Here is a 7,129-nt window from a genome sequence, read left to right as displayed (position 1 = left end):
TTAAAGGAAAAATGAATGAAACTGAAAACAAAACAAACAAACAAAAAACAATAAAAAAATAAATGCAACAAAGAGCTGGTTCTTTGAGAAGGTTAATAAAATTGACAAACCCCTGGCTAGACTCACTAAAGAAAAAAAAGAAAGGACACAAATAAACAAATCCATGAATGAAAGAGAAGTTACAACAGATACCACCAAAATATAAAGGATTATACAAGAATACTATGAAAAATTATGTCACTAAATTTAATAACCTAGAAGAAATGGACAAGTTCGTAGAAACACACAAACCTCATAGACTGAATCATGAAGAACTGGAAAATCTAAATAGACTAATCAGTAGTATAGAAACTGAAACAATCAACAAAAAACTACCAAAAAGAAAAAGTCCAGGATCAGATAACTTCACCAGCGAATTCTACCAAACTTTCAAAGAAGACTTAATACTTATTCTCCTCAAACTCTTCCAAAAAATCGAAGAGGAGGCAATACATCCTAACTCATTTTATGAGTCCAATATTACCCTGATACCAAAACCTGGTAAAGATAACACAAATAAAGAAAACTACAGACCAATATCTTTCATGGACACGAATGCAAAATTTCTAAACAAGATACTAGCAAACAGAATCTACCAACACATTAAAAAGATTATATGACATGATCAAGTGAGCTTTATCTCCGGGGCACAAAGATGATTTATCATACATAAATCGATTAATGTGATACACTGCATAAACAAAATAAAGAATAAGAATCAACCAATCCTATCAACAGATGCAGAAAAAGCCTTTGACAAGATACAGCATCTATTCTTTATTAAAAGACTTAATAAAATAGGAATAGAAGGAAAGTACCTTAACATAATAAAAGCCATGTGTGATAAACCCTCAGCTAACATTATACTTAATGGTGAAAAACTAAAATCCTTTCTTCTAAGATCAGGAACAAGACGAGGTTGTTCACTAGCACCACTATTATTTAATATAATTTTGGAAGTCCTAGCTAGAGCAATGAGACAAGAGAAAGAAATAAAAGGCATCCAAATAGCAAATGAAGAAGTCGAACTGTCACCATTTGAGAATGACATAATTCTCTATATAGAAAACCCTAAAGACTTAACATGAACACTACTAAATAATAAATAAATACTTAAAGTTTCTGGATACAAAATCAGTGTTCAAAAATTCGTAATATTCCTATACTCTAATAATGAATTTGCAGAAAAAGAAATGAAGAAAACAATCCCTTTTGCAATTGCAACAAAAAGAATGAAATGCCAGGAATAAATCTAACGAAACATGTGAAGGACCTATACAATGAAAATTGTAAGACACTATTAAAGGAAATTAAAGAAGGCACAAAGAAATGGAAAGATATTTCATGTTCTTGGATTGGAAGAATCAACATAGTTAAAATGACCTTATTACCTAAAGTATTATACAAATTTAATGAAATCCCCATCAAAATCTCATCAGCATTTTCTGAAGAAATAGAACAAAAAATCATCAGATTTGTATGGAAACACAAAAGATTCCAAATAGTCAAAGCAATATTGAGAAAAAAAGAACAAGGCTGGAGATATTACCCTGCCCAATTTCAAATTATATTATAAAGCAACAATAATCGAAATGGCATGGTATTGTCACAAAAACAGACACATACACAAATGCATCAGAATTGAGAGTCCAGATGTAAACCCCTGTTTATACGGGCAAATAATTTTTGATAAAGGAGCCAAAAACATACAATGGAGAAAGGAAAGCATCTTCAATAAATGAGGAAAACTGGAAAGCCACATGTAAAAGCATGAAACTAGAGTGTTGTCTATCACTATATACTAAAATTAACTCATATTGGATAAAGGACCTGAATATAAGAACTGAAAAAATAAATTATATAGAAGAAAACATAGATACTATACTCATGGATCTTGTACTTAAAGAGGATTTTATGAATTTGACCCCAAAGTCAAGGAAGGTACATACAAAAATAAATGATTTGGACTCTATCAAATTAAAAAGCTACTGCATAGCAAAATAAACTCTCAACAAGGTAAAGAGACAATCATCCAAATGGGAAAATATATTTGTGAGCTACACCTCTGATAATATACAAAGAACTCATACAACTCAATAAAAACAAAAAACCATATGATCCAATCAAAAAATGGGAAGAGGACCTGAACAGACACTTCTCCCTGGAGGACATGCAAATGGCAAACAAATATATGAAAAGATGCTTAATATCATTAGCTATTAGAGAAATGCAAATCAAAACTATAATGAGATACCACCTCACACCTGTTAGAATGGCTATCATTAACAGGATATGTAATAACAAGTGTTGCAGAGGATATGGGGTAAAAAGAACCCTCATACACTTCTTGTGGGACTGCAAATTGGTACAGCCACTATTGAAAACAGCATGGAGGTTCCTCAAAAAACTAAGAATTGATCTACCATACGATCCAGCAATCCCTCTACTTGGTATTTAGCCAAAAAAATCTGAAATCATTCATCCAAAAAGATGTTTGCACTCCGATGTTCACAGCAGCATTCTTCACGGTGGTCAGGACATGGAAGAAACCTAAGTACCCTACGATAGATGGTTGAATAAAGATGTAGTATATATATATATATATATATATATATATATATATATACAGTTATATATATATATACACAATGGAATATTACCCAGCTATAAGAAGAGATGAAATACTGCCATTTGCGACAACATGGATGGATCTTGAGATAATCATGCTAAGCAAAATAAGTCAGACAGAAAAAGTTGAAAAACACATGATATCACTCATGTGTGGGATATAAATCTAAAAGCAACAAACAAACATGTCAAACAAACAGAGACTCATGGACACGGACAGTAGACTAGTGGTTACCAGAGAGAAGTGGGGAGGACAGAAGTTGATGGGGTAAAAAGGGTCAAATATTTTGCAACAGAAGGAAATCTAACTCTGGGTGGTGAACACACAATGCAATATATACATACGACTTAATGTTGAATTGTACACTTAAAAATGATTGGATTTTGTTGATCAATGTCACCCCAATCATTTTTATATTAAAATAAATAAATAACAAATAAAGAATCCCTTTTACTATGTTCCCAAAAGACCGTCATCATATAACCCGTTCTTGAACATGCCAGTAACAGGCAGCTATCTGCTCCATAAAGCAATCCATTGATTTCATTTGGAGACTGTCCTAATTGTTAGCAGGATTTTCTTCATATTAAATGTAGATTGACCTCCTTGTCTTAACTCTCACATTCAGTTAGTGTTGTTCTCTGGACCTGAATAGAATGAGTTTCCACTCTAAACCACTTAACTATTTGAAAACAGCTATTATTACCCATTGATTCTTAAGGTGAAGGAAGACTTGCTTGAGAAATTTGTTTAAACTCACCATTATTACCCCGTCCCTACCCAGATTCCAGGACACATACAGCATAATCTTTAGAAGGCAACAAACATCTGTTTGCTTGGAAAAATTTCCTACAACCAAAAAGTTAATGATGGGAAATTTCCCTTTTTATACATATACAAGCTAATAAGTGAAGAAGAAAACATAGAATATAATAATTTTTGCAACCCCTATCAGAAAAAAAAGCTAATATTTATCAGTGGCTGCTAATATTAAAAAATAGTGACAATCAGAAATGAAGTGTCTCCTTATGGAAGAAATTAACACAGCCTATGAAGCATTCTTTCTAAAAAATTAAACCTAATCTGACCAGTCTCCAACTTCCAACTACTAATTCATAGGAAATACAAAAGTCAGAGGAAGAAACATGCATGATAAGAATTCCATCCACAGAATCTAAACTCTGGAAAAATCTATAGGACAAATGATCAATAAGTAACATGGATCCAAAAAGAGAAGGACAAATGGAATTAAAAGGTATATTAACCAATGGTATATTAACCATTAAAAGGTATATTAACCAATGTATGGACCTATATAGATTTATTTAGATTTATTCAAAGAAATTATAAAATAGTTTGTGAGAAAACTAGAGAAATTTGTGTAATAGATTGTTATTTAATGATGTTAAGAAATTATTGTAAATTTTTAGGTGCCTTAATGGTATCACAGTTATAGGGTTTTTTTTAAACTCTTGTCTTTTAAAGATACATAGCAACATATTTACATATGAAATGACATGATATCTGGAATTTCCTTCAAAATAATCCAGTCAGGAGGATAATAGATTAAACAAGATTGTCCATAAATTGATAACTGTGCAGCTGGGTGATAGGTATTTGGGAGATCATTATACTAATCTTGTTTTTGTATGTGTTTCAAATTACCCATGATAAGCAGTTTGGGGGGCTGGAAATTCCCTTGATTATCTACTACCAATACTTATCCCATAAGTCTTATTTCTTCCAGCAGAATGATTTTTAATTATTTAAGTGATTATTATTAATTAATCCATTCCTCCTGTGATATGAATTCTGGACTCTTAGGCATTGTAGTTACCCTTCTCTGGGCAAATCAAGTCCCCTTTGAACACAATATCCCAAATGTGGTCTAAACACTACATAGGGACTATTATTTCCCTTAATCAAAATACTATCATTCTATTGAAAACCTACATTGCATTAGCTGACTTGTCATTCATATCATATGTTCAACTTATACTGAGCTGACAGTCAACTAAAACCATCAAAGTCCTATTCATGTAAGATATAGTAATTCAGGTTCTCCATTTACACAATTGATTTTCATCTTAACTGCTAAATGTTATCTTTAGTTTCAGCCCACTTTCTGGCCTGTGGAATTAATAATGGTTGTATGAATACCAGTAAAGAACAGAAGCTCCTATTTATTATTTTCTGGGTGATCATTTGGTCTTCATGAGTTAGCAAAACGTAATTCACCTCAGGTCACACAACTAGTGTCAGAGTTAATTCAAGCCTTCAATCTTTCCAACTCCCAAACCCATGTTTTTATCCTTTCTGCTCTGGGGTGTCCTCTGCAATATTAAGTATTCTCCCTAATGTCATCTGCATACTTTATAAGGATGCCTTCTTGGAAATCTTTGATAAAAATTGTTTATCAGAACATAACCAAGAACAAAGCGTGGGGAATCGATAGAATAAACCACCTGGTACTAATTGAATAATCAATATGACTTGTTTAGGATTAGTCAACCAATTACAAAACTTATTTAACTTTATTCTCACCCAGCCCACATATACCTATCTATTCTAAATGAATAACATGCTAAAGACTGCCAAATGTTAGCTGAAAACAAGAGACAGTTTCCTATCTATCAAACTAGCAACACGACAAAAAAAAATCAAATGAAGTTATTCCTAGAAGAAACCATCTGGTTCCTGGTGATTACCATTTTCTTTTCTTGGTGTGCATAAGACATTTATTTCACAATCTAGAATCTTGCCAGGAAAATATGCCTAGATTATAGCTCTGTATTGTCAGGAATCCATCTTTTTCTCTCTCTTAAATCACTACATATACCTATCTCCTGCCTCTAAAGTTTCAAAAATTACTGAAATGATTAAAGTCACATTTTCAGATTTCAATACCCTAAGATGTCATTTTTCTGACCCTGGAAACTTGTCCCCGCTGAGAGTTCGTAGGCTGGTTGATTTTAAATTACATGTGGTATTTATTTACAAGGAACAATTAATTATTGTAAATTCAGTTCATAATATGGGGCTTCAGAAAGCAGAAAGGAGTCAATGTCAACTGTAGTACAGAGGAAGAACTTTGTACATGGAAGTGAGATTAAGAATGTTGAGAAATGTGCAGAAGGTGTAAAATGAGAATTGATTGATTTCATTTTTCTGATTGCCATTTGTCCCCATCCTCTTAGTTCTTGCTCCAAATATAGATTTTTAAGCATTTTAATGTCCATAGATTCTTTAAATTTTTCATATAACAATTTTTGGCTTTACATGCTTTATTATTTTACCTTTCCCCCAAGGCAAACAGTGCCGAGGGCCTCTTCTAGAGATAAGAGTTTTGGGAATCAGGTGGAAATAGGTTGACCAGGCCAGTACGTAACTATGTAGTATATGTAGTATACCTCTGGAATAGAGGTAGTTCAGAAACTAAGGGCAAGGTCGAATTGGAAAATGCAAAGGAGTAGGACAAAAGCAAGAAATAATCCAAAATGAAGGGTGTGCAACCAGTGGCAGGCATGACCTTGAAAGCAGATTTGAGTGGCACAGACAGGAGAGAGGTGTTGAGAGAACAGTAAATATAAAAGGAAGAAAGCCTATTATGTAAGCAAGAGAGAGCTTTAGAGTCATCTTAAAATTGATTTGAACAATCCTCACACTATTCTTCAGGGTATAAATGATGTTTCTAACATTTAGTATCTTAAAATATTTACTTTAAACAAGAAGGAATGGTCATTTAGAAAATCTACTACCAAGAACAAATAAGGATTTACTTGAATAATACACTCTGTTGCTCAAAATACCAAAATGAAACCTGTAGCTCAATCAGCATACATTTTCTGTAACATACAATGTGCAAGAAATAGAAATGCACCTTTAATAAGAAACAATATGATAGATATGATAAGGATGTTTAAGATACAATCCTGGCAAGCAGAGGCTTTATAATTCCATCATAAGATATGAATACTGAAGTATTTTAATAATTATATGAGGCTATATATAGGGTAAAATGAGTATGTTACAAGCATTCAGAGAAGGGAGAAAATTCAGAGTTGGAATAATTATATAAGTTCACAAACTCAGATCTTGAAGATTCTGATAAGAAAAAGAATAGAGAGCATTTCTCTGAAATCCTCACACGCAATGTGAGCACAAATGTCTCCTTCCAAATGTGCTAACTAACCAGATTGAATTCTGCACAATTGTTTCTTCATTTTGTACTCCAAAAACTGCTGTTTCCTTTTTGCTCCACAGCCAATATTGGGTGACATTGAATGAGTGGCTTCAAAGTTAAAGAAGGCCTTCAGGAACATTTTGTAAAGGAAGAAAATAACATGGTCACCCTGAAGCTCCGCAATGGTAATCACTACTAAATACAAATTTTCATCTGTCCTTTGGGTATCTCTTTCAACCTACAAGAAGGCAAACTTCCTAAGCTAAGGTTATAATAAA

Source organism: Pteropus medius, unplaced genomic scaffold (genome assembly GCF_902729225.1).
Source record: "Pteropus medius unplaced genomic scaffold, Ma_sr-lr_union100, whole genome shotgun sequence".
Lineage (NCBI taxonomy): Eukaryota > Metazoa > Chordata > Mammalia > Chiroptera > Pteropodidae > Pteropus > Pteropus medius.
The sequence above is the reverse complement of the archived record's forward strand: the minus strand, read 5'-3'. Positions refer to the sequence as shown.